Below are 26,005 nucleotides of genomic sequence, written 5' to 3' on the forward strand. Positions count from 1 at the left end.
GCTCTTAAAGAGAATATCCGTCAAGAATGTGACGACCTTTAGCCGGAAGTTTTAGCCAAAGTGATGGAAAATGCCATAAAAAGGGCTCTAATGGCAATCAACTGTGGCGGCATGACATCATATTCTCGACTTGATGTAAAAAAAATTAAAAGACCAAATAAAAATAATCCACAAGAAGAATCAAAGTTTTTCATTTTTTTTTTTAATTACAGCCAAAAAACATCGCAAGGTTACTTTTGCGCCATCTTGTACTTCCAGGTCACTAGGGCGTGCTACTTCAATGATGTAGAGTTTGTTCTGCTTAGTCATATGTTGACATCGGCGATAGCGCAGCGCATCTAGGACTAAACTTGAACGAGCCAGAATTATAGCATGCCCTCTGCAGCCTCCATAACCTTAGCCAGAAAAAGCCACATATCTATATACGAGTAAAGCAAGCGAAAAGAGAGTATTAAGGTTGAGTTTCGTAAAAAAATCCACCTACTACTCTGCCATGAGATGTATAGCTATTCGTACAATGAGCTACTTTACCAGATGGAATGCATCAATTCTCTCTCATTATCAAATCTGCAGGATAGATGCTAGATGCCTGGCTTTGTGTGGCATGTGTCTCGAAGACGAAAAGACTGCATGTAAGTGAAGTCCAGCCAGTCAAACATGTGAGCTGGAGCGTTTCAGCAGAATTATGGAGCTTAAGTCAGGGGCTTTCATATTATGAAGCTGAATCATGTAGGTCTTATTTTATTTAATAGAGCGACCCTCCGTTACAGTTTCTGCTGAGCTGCTACAGTCGGAACCACTCCAATTAGTTACCTAAGGAAAGCTGAGCTAACTTCCAGGCACGTGAGAAGATATCTCTTTAAAACAAGCACTGCACCCGAAAGTGTACAGAAATGCCATACGAGACATACACTGAAAATTTCTAACCACTTTCTTGAACTCTCGTACCCTGAATGCCGCTTTCGGAGTCAAACTACCACGAAAAGCTTCAGCTGCCTTGTGAGACGAGCATAACATTGACACAACTGTTTTCTGATCACGGAGTTTAACTTCTGGATCGCAAGGAGTTTACCCGGATATACTCAATTCGAGGCGGCCGTCTTAGCCATAGGATTTCTGTGTGACTACCATTCGGGTGTGCATAGGTTTGAGTCTCGATGCATGAAATTTTTCTAATTGCGGTCGCCCTTCGGCAGGCGATAGCAAACCTCCAAGTGAATTTCTGCCATGAAAAAGCTCCTCATAAAAAATATCTCTACAAGATGATGAGAACCCGTTTGAATTGTATGCATAGCGTCTATTCAGCCGAGCCCAAGGGATATTGAGATATCAATTGATTTGGTCTTGCTGATGATTGTGGGGGATTTTGATGGCTGTGCAACACGCCGGTTGCCTTAATTTGCTTTTGCCTTTGCTCTCCGTTCGAGTACTCAGTATGTGAATTGATTGATATGAAGTAAGTATTAATGCCAGCCAACTTGCAAAAAATCTAAATCTGAAGACCCCTACCTATACCCATTTAAATAATACCCATCTACTCAAGTTTAAAAACCTATATTGACAATTTCTTGCCGAACTTTCTAGACGGCCCATTAAGGCGACAAATATAGTATTAATATTCACATTCATTTCCTCATATCCATATGTATCATATTTTGGTTTGACCTGTAGCATGAAATTTTGTCAAAGCAGCAGCAAACTTATTTTCCATGACTTTCAATTAATTCGCTTTAAAATAAGCCATCACTTACTGCCCACCGGCATGTGTTTTACTTAGAAGCCATTGAAGGACCATTGATTTTCATTTCTCTATAATTAAATCAATTTCAATGCATTTTGTTCAATAATAGGCGCTGATTTTTGATTGCTCTTACACTCCACTGCTGCATACAGGCGCAATTGACCGAATTGTAGACTCGCAACTAAGCGCACACAGCTGCACTGGGCGTTGTTGCCAAATCATATTATTACTGTGATTATTTGAGTTTGCTTGTTTAGAAACACAATATTTAATTGTTTACAGGCATTCATTAGTATTTGCATTTAATATCAATTTGCATTTAAACTAATTAATTATTTACCTACTAATAGGCGACTTTGTGGCTGTTCAATAATTCAACTTTGACTTTCTTATGGAATCGATTGCCTTCCGAGCGTATAAAATTTTCATTTAAGAGTTCATTAAAACATGCCAAAGCAATTAATTAAGCGATTCAATTAACGTAAAGTAAATATTTCTTTAAGGACTTGAGGTGTTGCCAGTGGGAATGCTTGTAGTAGATGTATTTGCCTCACAGCTCGAATTGACTTATTTTGATATTTTGTGATTGTTTGGTTACGAGTAATAAGATGAATGAAAATTTTCAGATTTCCAAATGACAGAAAGAGGTCGTTGCGGGTTTAAGTTTATATGTAGTAAATTGTTATGAACTCAAGTAATGGTTCCTCCGGAACCCTGAATGTCAGTTCTGATCATAAGGGGATGTTGGGGGTTTGGGATGGCACATCCGGTGCCAAAGCCGTTGATTGCTCGACGGGAGGATTTCCCAAAGGTGGCTTGCCTCGTGCAGAAACATCCAAGTTTGACGTCCATATTTTTTAGAAAAGGAAGTCCATTTTATATCTACTGACAATGTCTTTTCACATTAGCTCGCTCTCGAACGGATGTTCGGAAGCTACCCAGAGAATACTTGGGCGAAGCCCGGAAGTTGTGTGCTATTTGAACCGTATGCAGAGTAATCATCATGGCCAGTACTTTCTCCACTTCCGGGGACTTTTACACATCGAACGACCCTCCACCAAATTACTATATCTGGGATCTCGTCGATGGTTACGTCCTTATTTAGTAGTATTTTTGACCTGATAACGTCTTATAATTCGATTTAGCCGGCTGCACGCACGAAAAAATGTGTCGTTACCTTGCTCATGTGTCGTTACCTTGCTCATTTGTCGTTACCTTGCTCATTGCCGTTACCTTGAATGAACTGCAAGCGAAAGCGCGGAACGAACGACAAAGCAAACAAAGCAAACGAACGGCAACGTTCGACATCTTGCTCTCTCCTACTTAAGTGAACGTATATATGTATGTATATGCGCATATGTACATATATAAATTCACGTATTTGTATTTGCATATGCCTTCTTATTGATTATTATTAATTTGATTTACTTGAAGAATTTAAAATAAAACCAGGTTTGTAAATAATACCTGTTGTTTTAATGTTATTATTATTAATTTTATTATTATATATGAAGGAAAAAATGTATGGTAATATTTACCATATACCTTATAAGATATGTTGTATACTAATATATGTATATAAACATGCATATACATATACAATTTCGCGCAATTTTCAAAAAGAACAAACAATGTAATGATGCATACAAGTCATATGGACATATCAAATATACGAATCTATTCCGTACGCAAGCAAATGTAAGCTAATGTGCTTGAACTGCAAGCGAGAGCGCGGAACGAACGACAAAGAACACAATCGGCCCCCGCGTTCGGCAACGTTCGACATCTGGCTCTGTCCTACTTGAGTGTATATGTATGTATGTATATGCGCATATGTAGGTATATAAATTCACATACTTGTATTTGCATATGCCTTCTTCCTGTGTGCATGGTAATGAACCATTTCTCTGTTAAGAATAGGACGATGATAGAAAAGTAGTAAATGAAAGGGAGTGTTTCGAGTGTAAAGTGTCTTGAAAAAGGCAAATCGATGATGGTGCCTCTTAGTGTTGTTGACTTATTAACGTCTGATGCACAATCGAAATTGAAGATATCTTTCATGAATTTGATAAATGTTTCGTCATTTTTCACGTTTGTGTAAATGTAACTTGACCTATTCCATTGCAATTCCATTTACCTCCTCCTCTATATCCATACAAAATATCTATCAAGCAAATAAAATTAAAATTTTGTTTTGAAAATTGCAACCATTCCATCAATATTTTCTTATGACGTTGTGACGTTAAACTATCGTCAGTAAACCGACTTTACAGACAACCCCTTTTTTTCTCCTAGAAGTACGCACCAAAACCTCCAAAATATTGGAAGCATTAAGATAATAAATTCCACAGCTTCACGTCGTGATTGGAGCAATAAAGCCTGTTACGCTAATTTGTATATTTTGTGAACTGTAGTCAAAGGTTGAAGGTGATACATTTTAGGAGCCACAGTGATATATATGACACATAATGAACGACCACTTCCAAGTTCAGAAGTCGTCTTCCTTCCAAGTCAAAGCTCATCAAATGCTTAAAACGCTCAGAAGAAGTTTCAAAATCATCTCTAGTAGTTTCTCACTTTCAAACTTACTTACGACGTGCCCACTATAGAAATCTTCGGTAGTAAGTCTAAGATCGCAGTGTTCTCAGCCTCTGCTCGAACTCAGTAGAGGTACACTTTTTTAACCATTCCTAAACTTTGTATTACCTTCTGAATTCTGTAGAGTAAATAATAAAGAAAACTCTTATAGCCACCTGAACTTTCCGCCCGAGCTTAAATTGATAGGAGGTAGGCTAGACAATTGAAGGACAGGTAGTTTTCTTACCACTCAACATCCATCACATTTCATGGGCAGCGCCGCATTAGCTTTTAGCTGCATGCAGTATCAACCAACCTTATAATGGCACCTTATTAAGATACCAGGTATTTCAAATGCATGAGAGCTCAGGCCCGGAATAACGAAACCAGTCCCTTTTGTGAAGGACGTCAGACGTAGTACAGTACTCTATAATCGTGTAGTCTATAGTCAAATTCCTTTGAAGTTATGCTCCCGCTCATCAAGTCTGCCGATTGAGAAAGCGCAACTGCTTGCATTACACACGTGAGCGACTTTTTCACTTCATTCTCCCAACGTTTAGCAAATTCGAAGTATGTGATTGAGTGGGGCTTGGCCAGCACTACTTAGCACTTAATAAATTTTTTGAAGAATATTTATAACTAAAAAAAATTTGTTTATTATTATCTCCCAAAAATGTTGCAAATATTGTAACTGCAACTACTTGGTTTTTTAATGCTTTTTGTATCTCACCTCTTCCACCTCACTTTTCACTTCTCTCGACTGTCAACTGTCAACTTGTCAAGCCCCATTTGAATCAATCAATTGATATTCTGCGTTGTGTGTCAACTCACTTAATTGCATTCCATCGTTCTTCCAAATGTCAGTGACCGCAATGGCATTGACAGCTCCAGTTTTGTGGGTTTGAATATCAAAATGTTTAAATGCAATTCAAACTGGCGTTAATTTAGTTGCGGATATGTATTTTAATACAACTGACAGTTTTTACACCGAAGTCAATGAAAATTTGAATAAAATGAAACAATTGCTGGAGTGAAAGAGATGTAATGAGAAGGTTTGTGAGAGTAGCAGGTTAGCAAGCTTATACTCGCAAGTATACTTCAACAGAGGCAAGAAAAATAAGCTATGCAAAAGAGTAACATCAACAATTTTCAATGATGAATGTAGAGCGTGGGAGAGGGGAGCTTGTCACTAGCCATTTTGGCTGAAAACAAGAATTGGCTGTACACCGTGGGTTGAAAACTGTTATTAAAAGTACTAATTGTGAGTGACATATTTGGAGAGGGAGAGGACAAATTTTATTAAATAAAAAAAGGCAAGAGTTTGAGTTACCCCCACCTCGTAAGATAAAAGGCAATGCATTTTTTATATATTTTAGACAGTTTAATTGGCTTTGAACGGGGATGACCGCAGAGTTGAATGGAATTACTAAAAAAGTTCAGTTTATTACAAGAAGTTTGCTTATGAGTTAATATATTAAAACTGAATTTCCTTTACATTAAAAATTACTTCACTGCAAAATTGAAGTAGAGCTTGACAGTGCGAGTATTAAAATTAAATTAATTATAAGAACCGGTGACGCTGCCTGAGCAAAAATCAACAATAAAATTTAGAATTTGAGCGTTAAGCCCAGACAGGAGCCACAGGAGCGGCGCTGCAGACTCTAATTGAAATATATATCCGAGACTTAGCAGCAGTTAAAATGAAATGTAGCCAGCTGCACTCGATGCCTATGATGATAATGACTTTTTCTCTTGCTTTTTTGGATACGAACAAATTTTCTATGCTTTTCATTTTAGTTTTAATAATATATATATTTTTTTGGAAGTTCAGATCCTTTCGAGTAAGTTATGTTTTTTTGGTAAATTTTTCAATACTGTATTTTTGAATTATGTTTTTACTCTCAATTCTATTTTAATTAGAAGATTTTTTTTTTGGTGGAAATCACGAAATTTTCCATATACTTTTTTCAGATTTCTCGTTTGCTGGTTTTGCATTTGAACCTTTGCTACTAACTAACGACATTGTATTTGTTTTTGGATATCTATTTAAAAATTGTTTACTATTTCTTTTTAATTTTGGCTTTTATTTTCAAAAAATGTAGATAATTGAAACGTTTTCGTATAAATTTATAAAAAGATGGAAATTATTCAAATATTAAAAAAATATATATACATAAAAATATAAAATTAATAATATTACAAAAAATAATTCAAAACATAGTCATAAAATTAATTTATTCAAAGGATATGAATTAACAATAAATTTTATATTATTTTAGTTTATTTTGTGCTTTGCATTTTATTTCAAAATTTTCGTTCAGTTTTTTTCATTAAACTAAAAACAAAAAAGAACAAATACAAAATAAAGAAATATAGAAACCCGAAAACTGCGTAAATACGTAGAAAAAATATAGGTTTAGAAATAATTTAAAAAGAGTAAAGAGAATTTTTTAATACATTAATTTTTTTTTAAATACTCTTCCGCTTTTATTTTTTATTAATTAAAAAAATATATATTTAAGATAATTATTTTTAATGCGGTTAACTTAATCTAGATGGAAACAGGTATTTCCTCTCATTTTTTTATTTATTAAAAAAAGCAATTTTTATCACACGGAAAACTATATAACAATAATTAAAAAAAAAAAACAAAGTATAAGAAGTGTTTTCCAGGTAGTTTAATACAGAAATACCTTTCATTCTTTTTTTTATTTACTTAAAACAAAAATTATTAACACACGAAAAAAATTTGTAAAAAAAATTTAAAGAGTATAAAAAAAGACTGCCGTTCTCTTTAATTTTTTTTCATTAAAAAAAAAAATTATTATCACACGAAAAACTAAAAAAAAATTAATTCAGGAAAGTATTTGACAATTGTTTTTTATTTCAGATAATTCAATCCCTTGGTTGGTTGGTTTAAGGGTGACCCTGCATCGGAGTGCCACATAGACCGCAAGTTGGGTCCGTTGTGTTGCCCTAGAGCTCATTATGTTATATGATTTCCCCACCTAACCGAGATTTTTATTGTAGATTTTGGTCAAAGATATTAATTCGTTTCGAGAATTTGATGAGAGATTCGATTTTCAGGTCCGAGAGTACTGAAAGATTGTCAATTGTTGGAGAGCCTAGAAGAGCGAGTCGACTTCTGGCTAGACCGGGATAACTGCACAGCAAATGTCTGCTCGATACTTCCTCATCTTCGTCCTCGCAGTATCTGCACAGGTCGTTTTGAGGAAGCCCGAGCCGACGTGCGTGAGTGCTCAAAAGGCAGTGGCCGGTGATAAGAGATATTATATGCCTTAGTTCGTGTTTCGAAAGACTTATAAGGGTTTTTGTCTATTTTAGATTGTAGGATGGCCAGATTTGTCTGGTCGTAACGCAAGTAGTTTCCACTAGCCGCCTCCGATTAGCAATGCTGTGAAATTCTCGATCAATGAGCAATTTACATGTTGAGAGCAGAATGTGGATTGTGGGTAAGTTACTAACATTTGATTGCGCAGCTCCAGCTCTTGCGAGCTCATCAGCTTTGCAGTTACCTTCGAATCCACTATGACCCGGTATCCAGATAACTTGGACAGAATTCTGAACACTTATCTCGTTAAGAGATAAGAGACAGGATCGAACCACATCTGATTGGGTATAAGAGGAGCTGAGTGCTCGAACGGCGCTTGATTGTCGGTGAAAAAGCGGATATCCTCTAGTGATATTCTATTTTCTAAGAGAGTTTTCGCAGCATACCAGATAGCGCATACTTCCGCTTGGAATACACTACAGTAGTCGGGTAATCTAAATGATAGATTGATGTGAGGGGAATTGGAAAAGATTCCAAATCCCACTTTACCGTCTTGTTTTGAACCGTCTGTATATATAATCAGAGGGCCATCGATTTCGGTTAGATTTGTCTTCCATTCTTCCCTAGTTGGGAGTGAACAGGAGAATAGCAAGGGTGGTGATGGAAGACTTACATGATAGTCTATGTCGGAAGAGATAACAGTGTTCCTGTTCAGTATGGCCGAATGGCCAAGATACTTATTCCATTTCGATATAGCATTCATACGTGTCGCTGCTTTCGCTGCAATCGGTTTGCCAGCCAGATCGATAGGGAACAAGTGAAGCAACGTATTTAGAGCCTTAGTAGGTGTTGTACTTAAGCACTTAAGTACTTCTTTGGACTCGATCAATTGTGGCTACTCTACACCGTTTTTCAATTTTTTATTTATTAAAAAAATTCTCACATCATTTTTATAAATGTTCGTTAATTCAAACACTATATGAAAAATCTAAATTATTCCAATATTAAAAAAATAATTTTATTTAAGTCATAAAAAAGTTATATATAAAATAAATTTAAATTTAGAAATAAATTATTTTTTACTGATTTTATATATGTATATATATATTTTTTTTTATTAAAAAATCAGTAAAAATTAATTATAAGGAAATGGAAAATGTTAATGACCTAATAGTTTTTTTATTATTTATATTTATATATACTTATTTATTTTGTCTTTTTTCAGCATTTAGGTATTTTCCTATTTACATTTTTTTTTCAGTTAATTTATGTTTTGAGCTCAACCGTGATTAGAGCCCTTTGGCACCCAACTCATTTGCTGGTGACCACGAAACTGCACACCTAATCAACTACGTTAAATAACATAAATTTAAAATTACGTTGATTGACAAGAAAATTAAAAACTGCGCTTGAATGCAAGCATGAAGTGAACTTACGACCTTGACTATTTTTGTTTTTTAACATTTCATTCAACATTGTTAACGTGTAGCAAATGTTGCAACTCCAGCTCATTTGGCCGCCGCGAAGAAGAAACTTAAATGACAACTGAATAAATAAACAAAGGTGATGATAATTTTTACGAGTACAATTTTCGATTGGTGGTAAATAGAAAAAAAAATTAAGAAAAACATAAAGACCCTCGAACGCCAGCGTGCGCGTATATATTTTTAAGTGTTTGAGTGAAGAACTGCTTAGAAAAATATTGCCATCAAAAATTCTAACCAACAACATTGCGGCAAAGGTTGCGGATAATAATAAATATTAATTAATAAAAAAAACTCTATTAATTATTTTATAAATATTTCGTGTGTGTTTTTTTTTCAAAACTCATCTCAGTCACGCTCCATTTGCATTTTGGGTCTTCTCTGAAAAATCACTGGTCACTGAAAAATCTTCGAATAAATTTACGAGGCGGAAAAAATTGGCAAATGACAAAAACAAACGTACATACATAGACTACTAATGAGGATGACGGTGTTTATGAATTTATTGGCAAAATTTGAATACAAAAGGAGTTTTAGCTGAGTCAAAGTGAATAAAAATCTGAATAATATTAAGCATTTTTAGCAGCACTTAAGAGGAAGTAAGGACGTGACCATGGGTAGATATAATAAAGGGTGTTTTTTTTAGAGGTTAGGTTTTCAAGGTGAAATAAAACGTATATAATTTAATGTTATGGCCAAGAATTTAGCTTTATTATAAAGATAAGGGTTTGCCATTATGTTTTAAAAATGATTTCGGGCAAGTGGCCGCCGCGGCTGGCTCGAATAAATTCCAGCCGAGAGGCCCAATTTTCGACCACTTTTTGCAGCAATTGGGGCCGTATGTCAGCAATAACGCGCCGAATATTCTCTTCCAAGACGTCAATCGTCTCAGTCAAGCGACTTCACATAGCACCACAAGAAATAGTCCAGCGGTGTTATATCGCACGATCTTGGAGGCCACGCCACAGGTCCACGGCGCCCGATAATGCGTTCACCAAAAGTTTCCTTCAATAAATCGATTGTTGCGTTGGCTGTATGGCATGTAGCGCCGTCTTGTTGGAACCAAAAGTCGTCCACATCAACATCGTCCAATTCAGGCACGAAAAAGTCATTAATCATGGCTCTATAGCGCTCTCCATTGACTGTAACATTATGGCCGGCTTCATTTTTAAAGAAATATGTACCAATGATTCCCTCTGCCCATAGAGCACACAAAACAGTGACTTTTTGAGGATGTAACGGCGTCTCAGCAATGGCTTGTGGATTATGTTTACTCCAAATGCGACAATTTTGCTTATTGCCATACCCATTCAACCAAAAGTGAGCTTCATCGCTGAACAAAATTTTCTTGTGAAAATCGGGATCGGTGGCCATCTCGTTTTGGGCCCATTCACCGAACGTGCGACGCGCTTGATGGTCGTTCGGCTTCAATTCTTGCACGAGTTGGATTTTGTAAGCCCGCAAACCAAGATCCTTCCGCAAAATCTTCCATAAAGTGGATGGGCACATCTCCAATTGCTGCGCGCGATGGCGGATGGACTCATTCGGGTCTTCTTCGATACTCTGCTCCACAGCAGCAATAGCGTCTTCGGTGAGCACTGTACGACGTCTCTGAGGATGCGTATTATCCACTAGAGCAAACGTGGTGCGAAACCGATCCATGGTTAATCGAATTAGTGACTCTGATGGACGATTATGTCGACCGAATATTCGTAATAAATTTGCACGATTTGCAAACGTTGTTCAGGTGTAAGTCTATTCATTATGAAATGGCAAACCAAACTGAGCATAAATTAAGTGACAGCTGTCAAAAAGACCATCTACGAAAAAAGTAGTACCAACTTGAAAACCTAACCTCTAAAAAAACACGCTGTATTACATAAAATGGTGCACTGGAGCCCGCCAAGGTTATTGTAAATGCGAAGCCCAGCAAGCATTGGTACATTGAACGATAATGTCTGCATAATGTTACATATCTTTCTTCTGAAGAGCAGAACTCTTACTCCACTCACTGAGTTACAAGGCTCATCTTTCATTGGCACGCCCTAGATTTAAAATTTGCATCAGATTGCTGAGGTGTATAGGTTCGAGTCTCCATGCATGAACATCAAATAATAGAAAACTTTTTTTTCCAATAGCGGTCGCCTCGCGGCAGGCAATGGCAACCTACGAATGTATTTCTGCCATGAAAAATCTCCTCATGAAAACCATGTGATGTTCGGAGTCGGCTTAACACTGTAGGTTCCTCCATTTATAGAACAACATCAAGGCGCACACTACAAAAGGGCAAGGAGCTCGGCCAAATACCTAACAGAATGTATGCGCCAATTATTTATACGAGTATTACTTCGGCGGCCGCCGTAGCCGAATGGGTTGGTGCGTGATTACCATTCGGAATTCACAGAGAGGTCGTTGGTTCGAATCTCGGTGAAAGCAAAATTAATAAAAAAACATTTTTCTAATAGCGGTCGCCCCTCTAATAGCTCCTCATAAAAATATCTGCCATTCGGAGTCGGCTTGAAACTGTAGGTCCCTCCATTTATGGAACAACATCAAGACGCACACCACAAATAGGAGGAGGAGCTCGAACAAACACCTAACAGAAGTGTACGCGCCAATTATTTATTTTTTTTTTTATTACTTATTTATTCTAAAGCATCAGCTGCCTTCAGTTGCAGGTCACGAGATCACTTTTATGTTTGCCTTTTATAACCCAGCATTTCTTGAGGTGCCTCGCAGCCTCCGTGTATAAGTAGTAAAATATTGAAAGAAGTCCATTTTCTTGTGATGGTTGCTGACTTAATTCTATTCTACTAATATCTGTTCCTTCAATGGAAGGTCATCTCAGCAGCTGAGTCCACTTAATAAGTTTTTATTACTTATTTATTCTAAAGCATCAGCTGCCTTCAGTTGCAGGTCACGAGATCACTTTTATATTTGCCTTTTATAACCCATTATTATGAGTCCACTTAAGCCCCAACACAAAAGGTGCCTCGCAGCCTCCGTGTATAAGTAGTAAAATATTGAAAGAAGTCCATTTTCTTGTGATGGTTCCTGACTTAATTCTATTCTACTAATATCTGTTCCTTCAATGGAAGGTCATCTCAGCAGCTGAGTCCACTTAAGCCCCAACACAAAATTGTATTATATTGAGACTCGCTTCCATGTAGTAACCACATCCGGCTTGCCAAAAATTTTGTTTCGAGTGCAAAAAATTTAAAAATACCAAAATTTCCATGGAGCCAAGGCCGCTAGCTACATTAACATAAATAAGTAATGACGAAAAGGCAGCGTTTGGCAAGTTTTGAGTATTACAATTTTTATTTTTGTTTTTCGTTTCAACACTTTTTTTGCAAGTTGTTGCAAGTCGAATGCCTACTTGTTTTTATAGCTGCCGCTGCCTCAACTGTTGCAACAATCCCAGCAACTGCAGTAGCGCCATTGCATCAGTCACTGTCATTGTGCCGCAAGCAGTAGACGAAGCCAGGGAAGCACTCAGCCATTCGTTACACCCGCAGCGCCGTCAATTAGCCAGTTAAGTAATTCAAGTGTTGCCACAAATCGCTACTGCGACACTTAATCGCCTGCAACACTTTGCAATTATTGTCTGCCATTTCGATGGGCACGATTTTTCAAATAGTTAGAAAACAAAAACAAAAGCAAAGCATTATATGAATAAGAAGCGGTGATATTGGAAGATGTTGCAAGCAAAGCAGTGTAGTGTTGGAGTTGGAGTGTAAGATGGAGGAAGATGAAGGAAGAAGGAAGGAGGAGAGCGTAAGTTTTCGGTTTTAAATGCTGGATTGGTGTTAAATGGCGAGGCAAAACAAAGGTTGGTGGGCACGAATTGCGCTAAAGCAACCAAAACAATCAAAGGGTCCACAACAAAAAAAAAAAAGTAATTCGGAAAAAGTTTAAATGCAAAACTGCAGCGTTGTGATTCAGATAATGAGCGCTCTTACAAAAAATGCAGAGCAAATTAAAAAAAAAAAAATTATACATAAAAAACTACGAAAAAAACGGAATTTCATCACTTCTGAAAAAAAAATAAAGGCGAAGTCGTACAAAACTATTTAGTGACTCCAATGACTTGCAGAATTTCCACAGCAACTTCTGCACAAGGTGGCACAAAATAAATCATCCAATTTTGTTTTAGAATATTTTTTTTACTAAATAAAAAAAAATTAATTCGAGTGATGGAAATCTTCATTTCCTCCTTTACGCGTTCCATTGATTGTCTGTCTTTATGCTGCAGCCGTTTAGTTTATAAATAACAAATATGATTGACGTACGGCGCCATTTGGAAAAAATTGCAGATCTTCGGATAGAGTGATTAATTTTGTGCCACCTTGTACATACATATATGACAAATAGCTATCGCAAACCAAAAGAATGTTGCAGAATATAATGTCGTCGACTGCCGCCTGCTATTTTGCTTAGAAGAAAAACTCAACTGGCAAGCCATACATTTTCCGCACCCTTTACAACAACACATGTAACAGAAACAACAACAGAGTCAGCAATAATTTGCCGTGCATATTTCCAGTGTCACGGTATACTTGTTTTTGCTGCGCTTGCAACACGCGTGTCACCATATAACAACAACACTAGCTGCCAAAGCGAATTTAATAATTTCATTTCCATTATAGTTCGGCGCGTAACATTAAACTGTGTAGTTTTTATTATTGTGGTACGTCGTCAAGCTGTCAATTCGACTCGCCACGCCTCGTTGTGCCAAATTATGACACTTTGTAGCTGCCGAAATCCGCACACAGGTCCGCTTTAAAAGCAGACAATTATTATTACAACAAACAAATTAGGAAGTAGTAACTAAAAAAATATTAAGAGGCATTGCAACAACAACTAAACGTGATGAGTCTGTACAAAAGTAATGGGTAAAGAGTTTTTGCGTTGTTGTTGTTCTCTTTAATCACCAATTTTGTTACGACTGTACACATACACAGAGTGTGCGGATGTTGTTGTTGCTCACCTATAACCGAGTTTTTATATATATTATGCTACGTTATGTTATGTTGTCTGATGTTATATTATGTAGGCCTATGTTACGCTATGCTATGCTATGTTATTTTATATTGTTATATTTTGCAATGTAAGTCTATGCTATGTTATATTAACTCATTACATTATATTTTATTCTTTTTTACTATCTACATATATAATTATGTTATGTTATGTTGTGCTATGTTATTCTACGTTTTGTTATGTCAGTTTATGCTATGCTATATTATTTCATTTCATTATATTCAATTTTATTACATTATTTTTACTATCTCCATATATATTTATGTTAATACCTATACCATTTTATTACGCTTTTTTTTAATTCTTCACTTTAGTTTTAAACATTTCGAGCTCACTGACTATTTTCAAAAATTCAGTTCACACCGTTTCAAAGCGATTTGCTCTCAAATTGCAAATACATACATATAAAATGATTCCCACATTCCATGCAAGGTGATCGGCAATAGTGACTGTCATTTCATGAAGCCGTAACCAACAGCTATTAAATACACCGAAAGACCCCAAAAGCACACAAATAAAACTAAAAGTAGTGCATTTTACATTTTAACAATTACAAAATTAATGATGAGTGATGACTTGACAAAAAAAAATTTAGTTTATCCCTAAAAAAGACACTCGTCGAGGCAGATGAGTTGAGTAATATTATAATTTTTTTGGTTTTTTCCAGTCTTTTCACTTTGTTTGTGGCAAATTGCTGCTGGCAGTTGGATAATTGCAGTGTTTAACAGCTGCAGCCGTCGTCAGCGTGAGATACATTTTGGCTCAGTGTTAAAGTTGTTGATGCAATGCCGCAGGGCTGATTCAAGGTCGTCTATGATATAGCAGGCACTTACAAAAAAATTTCAGTTTCAATTTCATAGCAATTTTCCAATTTTAGCAAATTTCACTGTTGTTTTATCGCTTGGACTATTTGGAGTTTGGAAAAACAGGCAAGTTCAGCTGAGAATAACGGAAAATGAAGTTTTACTTTTTCAATTACTGGTATTGAGTAATTTGTAGTTGTTGTTTTCATTTTGTACTACTGAGAGAGTAATTTCACTTCCATGCAGGAAGTTTTGTGCTATGAAATACGTAACCCAATTTCAGCAACCTTTTAAGGAAATTTTAAAATACTTTTTTTTGTTGCTCCCGGCATGAATGAGGGCTTTGCGAAAAATAAAGGAATAAAAAAGTATTCCTAACATTTTGCGATTTTTAATTTCATGGATCACAAAAAATTGTAATGAAAATTTTAATTTTGAAAAAGGACTTCGTTTTTAGAAAAAAAATATGTACAAATATTGTTTTTGAAAAATTTTGAATAATTATTTTTTTTTTTCAAAAATTCAGCTGAAAGATAATAATACAATAATTTAACTTTAGAAAAGGAATACGTTTTTTAAAAACTAAAGTAAGAAAACTATATTTGGAGATTTTTAGTATTAAAAAAAAATAAAAATTATATATAATTAGAGAAGAAATTCGGGGTAAAAGGTATTAAAACTTTTTTCTCAAACTTGCCAAGAAAAAAGTTTGAAAAAAACTTAATAGCTAATAGTTATAATATTCATTACAAAAAAGAATAAAATATTTAAGGTTGTTAAAAAAATATATTAAAAGAATATTTGATTTGAGAATTATGAATTTTTCAAATATCAGAATAGACCAATTAAATGTGAAAAAAAGAGAAATATGATAAAAAAAATAATCATTTTATATAGAAAATTAAAAAAATTTGGAACTTTAAGAATAATTAAATTTAATTAAGCTAAGCTGGTAAAATTAACGTATATTAAATAAACTTAAAAAATTTGGCAAAACTAATTTTTGTAATATTAATTTTATACTTTTACATTTTACCTCAACTAAATAATTTCTATAAATAAAGCCAGATAATTTTATGAAAATAGCAAAATATTTTTATGGTGAAAAAATAATAGTATTAAATAGAAAATTACCAAAAATTGAACTTTAAGACAAAAATTAATATAAAAGAAATTATTTTAAATTGAATTAAAAAAAGTTAACAAGAATAACTCTTTTTTACTCTTACGCAAACTGAATAGTTTTGATAAAGTTACCTTTAAATTAAACAAATAAAATAAAATTTTATAAAAAGCAAAATGAAAAGCAAGATGCAAAATATTGTAGAAAAATAAAAACAATTGAACTTTGAGACCGAAATTAAAATTAAAAAAATTATTTTTAAATTAAATTGAATAAAATTAAAAACATTTAACAAAATTAACTTTTTTTAATCTTATCCGAACTAAATAATTTTGATAAAGAGAAGCAAAAACTAAATAAAGTTAAATTTTTATAAAAAGCAGAGAAATCATTTTTAGATGAAAAATATTTAATTTAAGTAAAAAATTAAAGTTTGAAATTAAATTAATAATTATATTAAATTAACGCAAAAAACTTAAAAAACACTTCTTTTTTTATTTTACACCAACTACATAATTTGGATAAATAAGCCAAAAAACTAAATTTTATAAAAAAAACGTAAATGGCATAACTGTAACTTTGGACAAAATTTAAAGATAAAAAGTGTAACTATGAAATATTAAAGAAAGAAATAAATTAATTTTTTAAGCAAAAAATTTTTAATTAAAAAGGTAAAAATCAATTAAAAGGTACTAAGGTTGCAATAGGGAGTTAAAAAAATTATTATGATAACAAATAAGATAAAAAAAAAAATATTTTTAAAAGGTAAAAAAATATTTTGACGACAACATAAATAAGGAAAAACATAGTTTTTTATGCTAAAAAATTTGTTGGATGAAATTTCAAAAATTAAATTTAAAAATATTCATTTTTTTCTTATTTATAAAACTATTTTTTTTACTTATGAAAAAATATTTTCGTGGTCAAATAATTTGTATTCCATTTTCCATTTATTTTAGCATCCAACCATTGCCTTTTGTAGTAATTTTCATGCAGTTTGGCGTAGAAGTCAAAGCACTCAAAACTCCAAAAGTGGTTCGCTGCCCGCACCTAGCAACTCTTTTGTTTCTTTTTTCTTTTACCTCACTCTATTTACAGAGTTTTTTATTTATGCCAACTAAATTTGAAATTTATTACGCTCTCAACCTAGACAAATATGTTTTCCATCGGAACTCACAAACAATTTATAAATAATAGTTTTTTTCAATAGTTTTCCAGTTCTAAACAAATTCTCAAATTTTTGCAGCTTCGCCTTTGGCGCTTTCGCCTCAGCAACTCCGGCTTTGGCTGAACAATCGAAAGGTTGCGAGTTTCACCTGACTGAAACTAATATTTATATTTGCGCGCATTTTCACTTCAGTGGTTGTGGACCAACAATAAAAATAAGAACAATAACAATGGATTTTTGCTTGCATCCATAATGAATGAATGAGCGAAGTGGCGCAGCCTCGAACCGGGGAAGGACTGTCGATGTGCCTTCAAGTTGCATGCGGCCAAGTGCAGTGGCGTGAACGTGATGTTGCTTTTATTGTATTAGTTGGCACACCTTTTGCTCAAGAGCGACGCCGCTAGATCGCCTAAAAGCGCACAGCAAACAATTCATCATTTGCATTTAACACCAACTCAAGTAGTTGGAGCGTCGGCTGCGTAGCAGTAAGCGGAGGCAATCGCTCTGCATAACATATTGCCATTGCGGCATTACTGCATAAACTTTATTGGCAACGTTGCTGTTGCAACAACTTTCAAATTTGCAATTTCCATGCTACTCTTATTTCTATTTGAAATTTTTTTTGTTATATTGTGAAAAATAGTTTCTAAAAGTTTTCGTTAGAAAAACATTTACTCTTCTCTTGGCCACCAATGTTGGTTCGATTTTGTTGGATTTGGTTGGATTTATGTGTTTATGCTGCAACTTTGTTGTGCCACTGGCGTGAATTGCTCGAGGCGTACAAGAATAGCAGCGATAGTAAAAGGACGAAGAAGAAGCCGAATTGAGTGGGATTTAAAGCGAGAAGTTTGTTATGTAAAAATAGAAATAGGGCAAGTAGAGAGGAAGGAAAGAAAGCTAGAGAGGAAAAGCTTGCGATTATAGAGAAAGAAATGACTCACAGCTGAGCAAAGGAAGGCAGCGCTCAGAGAAGGTAAAAAATGAACTAAGATCTGGTGTTAAGTGGATTCAGCTGCTGAAAAATAGCACAGAAATTACTCAGAGCGCAGAAGAAGGAAGGGTGGCTGTCACTGGCTGCCAAGTGATATGCAAATCCACTGCAATGCAGCGCTACTGACATATTGCAGCTATCCTAGGCTGATATGGCGGCTTACAACACAGGCTAGCGACGGAATGAAATAGATAGAAAAATAAGTTGCAGGAAAATCAACTAGGCAGAGTGAATGTCAAAGCATCGGAGAGAAAACTCGGTAGAGGAAAGTGTTCTTTTAAACTTAGTTCATTTAGTAGAATGCAGAGTCTACGAAAATTTTACACAAAAGTAAGCGAGGCGGCTAGTATCGTATAAATACTTGCCATGAATACTCCAGATTATCTTTAAAGACTCCCATATTCAGACAGGCTCCACCAAACCCACTTTTATTAATTTAAAAAGTGGGTTTGGTGGAGCTCTCAAATTCTTAGTTCTGAGCCATGGTACTTATTCATAAAATATGCGAGCTTACTAAATTTACTTAATTCTTTTACAGCTATCAGTAAGCGTTCGAGCTTTTATGGAGTTTATGTTAATTTTAAATTTTTTGATTTGAATATCGCTTGAATAATTAAAAAAAGGGGAATTATATAAAAAGCTTCTAAACATATTCACCTGCCTTTAAAATACTCTTTCAGATTTTATGAGCTTTTCATTAATAGAGAAAAATTTTAGTTTTATCGAATTTCGCATATTTAATGTAAAGTATATTAGATTAAAGAATATCTCAAAAATCTCTAAAAGCTTTTGAGAATTATGGAAAGCTCTCAAATTCCTATCTTTCCTCCATAGTGTTTTTTAATCAAATATCTTTAGTAAGCCATGAGCTTTCATGGGGTCTTCATTAAAACAGGCTTATGATCAATATTCGTTTTAATTCATGTTTAATTAAAAAAAAAAACTCAAATATCTCTAAATGCTTTTGAAATGTGTTCACTTCCCTTCGGAAGCTCTTAAATTCCTATCTTTCAGTCATAAAGTTTTTAACTAAATATATCGGATAATTTTAGAACTTTGACGAGCTTTTTGTTATTGTAAATAAACTTTTTTAGGTTCAACCGAATGTCATGTATTTAATTTCAAATAATTCCGGAAAGCCATAAAACTTTTTGAAAGCTTTTGAAAAGTATTAATAGAAACCCTATAAGATTTTTATTTCAGTTGATTATTATAACTTCAATTTAAAATATAATTTAAAGTAAAATTTAGGAATTAATATAAGCCCTGAAAAAAGATTGACTTTCTATTAAATTTTTAATTATTTCTTTATTATTACACCTGTGAAGGCCAAGTTTGTTGCAGCACTTTTTAAAAGATTTTTGCAAGCTCAATACGCACGGTTAAAGGGTTTAGGTAAGCTGTTTTGATATTTTTCTTATAAAATATTTTATTTCAAATACATGGATTTGGATGACGCATATCTTTACCAGCTCTTTTGTGGGCTTGAAGATACAGCCAAACTTACTTTAATAAATTTTGAAGTCCTCCCTAAAGTTGAAAAACATTCTAGGATGCATTTAGTAAGCTTTAGCTTTCATAAGTGTTTGGACATGAAATAAATGATAATGGAAATTCACCATGACACATATTTGTACCAGAAAATAACTGTTTGCATGCAAATTGAAAAAGGCTTTAGAGGACTAAATTCATTTGCTTAGATAAACCCTTTCAAACTCACTGCCAGCAGCTACACATTTTTTGATGCATTATTTATGAGCATTTACACCCTTCAACCCTCACTCTCAACCTCTCAAGCATGTGCATTGCAGCGCCCATACAAATGTGGGATCGCACCCCTCAGTCGGCAAAGCAGTAACACCGTTTTGAAAACAACTTCAAACAATAATTACTCAATCCGCACTGCATTTATAATTAACTTGTTGTCTCTGTGAGTTATCACCTCTCATTTTGTAAAAGGACTATTCTATGTTGTGACCAAACAAACAAAGGCAGACATTAATAAAGATTAGGGAGATACTCGTACACTTGCAAATTAACTCATTGCTTTATCGCTTCCCGGAGTTTTCACATTAACTTACAGAGGGTAATTAATTTTACTCCCCTCTTTGTGAGCTCTAACAGTATTGTGTAGTAACAACTTTATAAAATAAAGAAGGGCGGAAAGAAACGAGTTCCCACAGGTAAAGAGCAGATAAGGGTGACTCGAGGGAAATAGGAAAAGTGCAGGCAGGGAGTAAGGAAACTTTTGAAAGTATTGCACACAAGCGTTTGCATGAATTAAAAACCTGCATGCTAATGTCAAACTGTATTCTATAAACTGCAGTAATCCGTTGAGGCTGCAGGTAAATAAATTATGCAGTTGCCAAATGTTTTAGCGCATAACATCGCTGTCAAAACCTGAGTGACTCTCTACTGTTTTGCTGCATTTTTCTACTTTGTTCCAGCTAGTCTAGCTCGATTAGAATGGATAAAAATACCCGTTCTTCCAACTTCTTAAGGTCTATAAGATCTGCCCTTTTCATGATAACGAACTGCCTATTCTGTACTATCGGCCAAATTTTTAAGTGAAGTTCTCTATAAAAACCCTCCCGACTTCTAATTTCTATCGCCCTGATTCTGCAAATAAATAAAAACTACCTCTTTAAAAACTCTCTGAAAAAAATCTTCACTTCTACTTTCAGCAAATAAATTTCCTTTTAAACAGTTTCCTAGTATGTCTCAATATAATAAAGGGTGATCAATTTAGAGGTATACAATTTTAAGCTGAAATAAAACAACGCAAATTCAAATTGATTGGGCAATCTTTATTATTTTATGTGTAGAACCATTCATGGCATTTATTTCTTATAGATAGTCTCCTTTAAATGTTGGCCGCAACTGCACCCCAATTCGGCCATCCGTAACCACAAATTTTTAATGACTCCCTGGAGGACTGGAGGACTTCGGTGGGTATCTCGTGAATAATAGTGAATAAATAATAATAATAATAAATAATGTTGGTTTCTAATACCTCAATAGAAGCTGGTTATACACTGGTTTATAGACTTTACATATCCCCACAAATAATGGTTCAAAGGTGTGATATCACACGATATTGGTGGCCAATCCACTGGTCCGGGACGAGAGATAGATTGCTCACCGAATCGACGACGCAGTAAATCCATTGTTTCATTGGGCTGTATGCAAAGTAGTGCGTTTTGTTGGAACCAAATGTTGTGGAGATCACGGGCTTCAATTTCCGGCATCAAAAAGTCGTTTACCATGACGCGATATGGTTTGCCATTCACTGTCACATTGCCGCCTGCCTTGACTTTGAAGAAATATGGACCGATTACTCCTCCAACTTATAGGACGCACCAAACGGTTGTTTTCTTGTTTTAAATAGATGTAATGGTTGTTCTTGAATGGCTTCGAGCTGCTCTTTAGCCAAAATACGGCAATTTTTCTTATTTCTGTAGCCATTAAGACAAAAATAGGCCTCATCACTGAACAAAATGTTTGGTCTGAACGCGCGATGAAAACTTTTCACAGAGCATCGATTTTCGTAATACAATTTTGCGATTTGTAAACGTTGTTGAGGGACTTACGCCTCATGATGAAATGTCGATGAATACTGAAAAACATAAAGTATTAAGTTTGACAGTAGTCCCGCGTGATCTGTTAAAAACCCCTATTGGAAAAAGTACCTCCAGTCTGATCACCCTTTACTTATGAAGAAACAACGTTTCTTTAACCATCTCTGACGGAAAACTAAAAACAAAAAAAGCTTTTTTCGCTTACAATTTAATTTTTACATTTGTTTTTATATTTTTGTTTGTGAATTTTTGTTTTTTTAGCCCTAAAACCATCAAATTTTCTCATATATCAGGGCCGAATCTCTCATCCTCTAAACACCGTCACCTACTTTGCAATTGTGTACAATCCAATATTTATTTTTTTATTTATTTTCATCTGTTGTTTTTGCTACTTGACCACAAAAACCATTCACTGTGCGTTTTCGAATTTAATACGCATTCCACACTTCAACGCCACTGCCATCGATGACGGACTGACCACGAATTCATAATGAGTTTGCGGTTTGGGGTTTTACCAAAAGCAGCAGCCACCCACAAGCGCACAGACCTACTGATCTGTCTGTGCGTATGTAAGTGGTGGTACAAGTGCGCGTGAGGTGTGCAGATATGTAAGTGTTTTGGGTGTATGTTTGTATGTGCGTTCCAGTAAATGCCGTCCACCACAATCACTATTACTATTATGTTGATTACCAACACCAATAAGCGCGTAAGTAAATATTTTGTTTGATTTAAAATGACGAATGACAATCACGGGCACTCCAAAGAGGGCAACGAGCAAGAGCGAAAAAAACAAAACAACAGCAATAAAATAGCGCATGAATAAATGAATAATTGAATTGAAGTGAATGAGATTGAATTGGGTTGAATTGAATTGGGCTGGGTTGCGTTCGGTATGTCGGATAAATAGTTGAACTTAACGAATATTATTATTATTTTTTTCACTAATCAGCGTAAAAATGAAGAGGTGATGCGTAAAAATGAAGAGATGTATAAAAAATTATAAAAAATTTTCAAAATTTATATAAAATATTATGTAAGCCTATATTTTTACATTAAATTTAATAAAAATATTTCTTTATTTCTTTTTCTTTTTATTTGATTAATTTATGTTTTAAATGTGTTGTGGAGTAAATAAATATTCTACAAATGCATTACGACTGGCAGCAGTGGCAATGGAGACAACCGGCTAATTTAGAAAAGTTGAAAGAATTCAAAAATTTTAAAATTTTAAAATTAAAAAAAAATTAAAATTGGGTTTGTTGGTAATAAAAGCTTAAAAGTTGAATGTAAAATTATTAAAATGTTTCAAAAATAGTTTAGGGTTAGCAAGTGAAGTGTGATGTTGAAAAATGAAATAATCTATGGAAATTAGGCCAAATATGTAAAAAATAAAAAAATTTCAAACTAAATATTTCTTTTTTATTTAACATTTTACACGAAAATAAAATATTTATATAGTCCTTTTAGATTTTAATTATAAATGGCATGGTTGGTTGGTTGGTTTAAGTCGTGATTTTCCAAAATCCAACTAGCGCTTCCGCACCATTTTGTTGCCACATCCTCGTTACCAACTTATTTACCAGTTATTTACAGCATGACTATATCCGGTCTGTGCGGTTCAGGAACCTTATCAGGTTGTTGACATCTAAGCCAGACAGCTGTTCCGGACTCTCGAACAGCGGTTTACCCAGGGTTAAGATTCTGCCCTTTCATAGGGCAGGGCATTCGCAGAGGAAATGGAAGATTGTTTCCTTTTTCTCCGGTTGTTTACAACTGTGACAATATGTGTTGTGAGGGATGCCCATTTTGGCTGCTTGTTCTCCCACAGACCAAAAGCCATTTATGGCTGCCGTTAGTCTCCAGGCGTCCCGTCGTTTCATGTTTATCAGAGTCGACGATTGCTTAAGGTTGTAGGTGGCATTTCGTCTGGTCTTTCCATCTACAATCTGCGATTCGGAGGTATTTTAGGGAAATTGTGCTCTTGACTGCACCTAGTGGTGTGAATACCGATTCTGCAAGAGCGTTATTCATGGCAGATCCCCCTCTTGCCAGTTCATCTGCTTTTTCGTTACCTTCAAGTTCCGATGCCCCGGGACCCAGAATAAGGTAACCTTATGGTTTCCCTCAAGGTGGCAAGGCTAGTCCTGCTTTGCTCCACCACTTTAGAGGTTGTTGTAGCTGAACCCAGTGCCGGGATTGCAGCTTGGCTATCCGAAAGAAAAGCGATATTGCTCCTAAAAGAGGGATCTGCGATTAGTAGCCTACAAGCTTCCCCAATTGCCACTACTTCCGCCTGAAAGACACTGCAAGCATTAGAGAGGCGCACAGATCTTTCAATTTTAAGTCTATGAGGATATATACCACCTCCAACACCACAATCCATTTTACTGCCATCTGTATAGATTGTAGTGTCGAACTTTTTTAGAGAGAATCCCTTAATCCATTCTTTTCGAGATGGAAAGAGATTGACAAAGTTTCTACTGAATGTTACCGTCGGGACGATGTAGTCAGTCCTCTTCGCGGTATACTGGGTTTGTGGCAGTAATAGACTGGCATGGCCATGAGCTTTTTCCTTCCAGCAACCCGCTTCATTTAACCTAAATGCACTCATTGTTGCCATCTTCTTGATGTGCAGATCTACCGGAATAACAGAGCGTTCAGGGCCTCCCTAGGAAATAGTCTGATTGCACCGACTGTTATTGCACAGGCTGATCTTTGTATTCTGCTAAGTAATTTCATGTTGTATTCTCTCTCTACAGCTTTTCACCAAACTACCGAGCCATACGTTAACCGCCTTATATAGCCATAATGTATACTTGGGTTGAAGACCCCATCTTCGTCCTAGCATACGTTTACAGGCATATAAAGCGATTTCTGCTTTCCTTACACGTTCTTCAATGTTTAATTTCCAACTAAGTTTGGAGTCCAATAAATGGCATTGTAATCAAGAAAAGTTAATTTCATTTTGACAAAACAAAAAATAAAAATAAAATATTTAAAAATGTAAAATCTAAAAATTTATGAAAACAATTATTTCTGAAAGTAAAAAAAAAAACAAAATTGTAAAGTCACATCAAAAAGCGTATTTAGAGTATATTTAAAAAAATGTAAAACTTACTAACCCAAATATAAAACACCAACTAAAAAAATTAAGCTCCGGTTTAGACAAAAACCTAGAAACTTTAAAACATAAATAAATATTACAATAAATAAAAATTACAGCACAACAAATTTAAGTTACAAAAGCCACATTAAAAAAAATGAATATAAGAGTGCAATTCTTATAAAGAGTTATGAAAACGGAAAAATCCAACATTTTATAAAAATAAATGTTAAAATTTAAAATAATAAAAAAGAGCAATTCATAGCAAAGACTTTTATCAGATTTAAAAAATTAAGCCCAACAATTTTATTGGGAAAAATTAAATAAGCTCTTTTCTAATGAAAAATACCCGAGCAAATATTATTTAAATATGGTTTTGATAAAAAAATAACTAATTTTTAGTTAAATTAAAGCACAATAACAAAAATAAATGAAAAAAAGCAAATCCTGAATTGAAGAAAGAATAAAAAAAATTGGTATTTTACATTTCATAAACAATAAAAGTAACCCTCAAAATAAAATTTAAAAAAATGTTTCACAAACTTTTACATTCAAAGAAACTTTGAAATAAGAAAACAATATAAAGGGTTTTCCAATAAGAGGTGTTATTTTGATAAAAGATCAATGGTTTCGTTGCTTGTGTAGCACGTAGCGCCGTCTTGTTGAAAATAAACGTTGTCCAGATCAATACCATCTAATTCCGGCCATAAAAAATCGTTAATCATATCTCGATGGCGCAATCCATTCACCGTAACTGTTGCTCCAGCTCCATTTTCGAAAAAGTAAGGGCCAATGACTCCGCCGGACCATAAACGGCACCAAACAGACACGCGTTGAGGATAGAGAAGCTTTTTAACAATAACTCTTGGATTTTCTGAGCCCAAGATCTGAAAATTTTCACTGAGGTGGAAATGGACCTCATTACTCAAGATGATTTTTCGATGGAATTCTGGATCATTTTCATGCATTTCAACGACAAAATCAGCAAAGACACGACGTTGTTGATGATCGGCCGGCTTGAGTTCTTGTGTTAACTGGACTTTATAAGCTTAAAAACCCAAATCTTTATGCAAAATAGGGTGTAATGACGTTTGTGGAATGC

General features: G+C 34.7%; 1 long non-coding RNA gene across 1 annotated transcript; it reads right to left on the reverse strand.

The window, feature by feature from the left end:
* Positions 1-1,592: 1,592 nt before the first annotated feature.
* LOC129238452 (uncharacterized) lies at positions 1,593-2,317 on the reverse strand. Its single transcript, XR_008581791.1, has 3 exons — positions 2,082-2,317; positions 1,875-1,989; positions 1,593-1,809 (listed from the first exon to the last, which is right to left on the reverse strand). It is a non-coding gene; the product is annotated as an uncharacterized LOC129238452 (long non-coding RNA).
* Positions 2,318-26,005: the final 23,688 nt, after the last annotated feature.

Source organism: Anastrepha obliqua, chromosome 2 (assembly GCF_027943255.1).
Source record: "Anastrepha obliqua isolate idAnaObli1 chromosome 2, idAnaObli1_1.0, whole genome shotgun sequence".
Lineage (NCBI taxonomy): Eukaryota > Metazoa > Arthropoda > Insecta > Diptera > Tephritidae > Anastrepha > Anastrepha obliqua.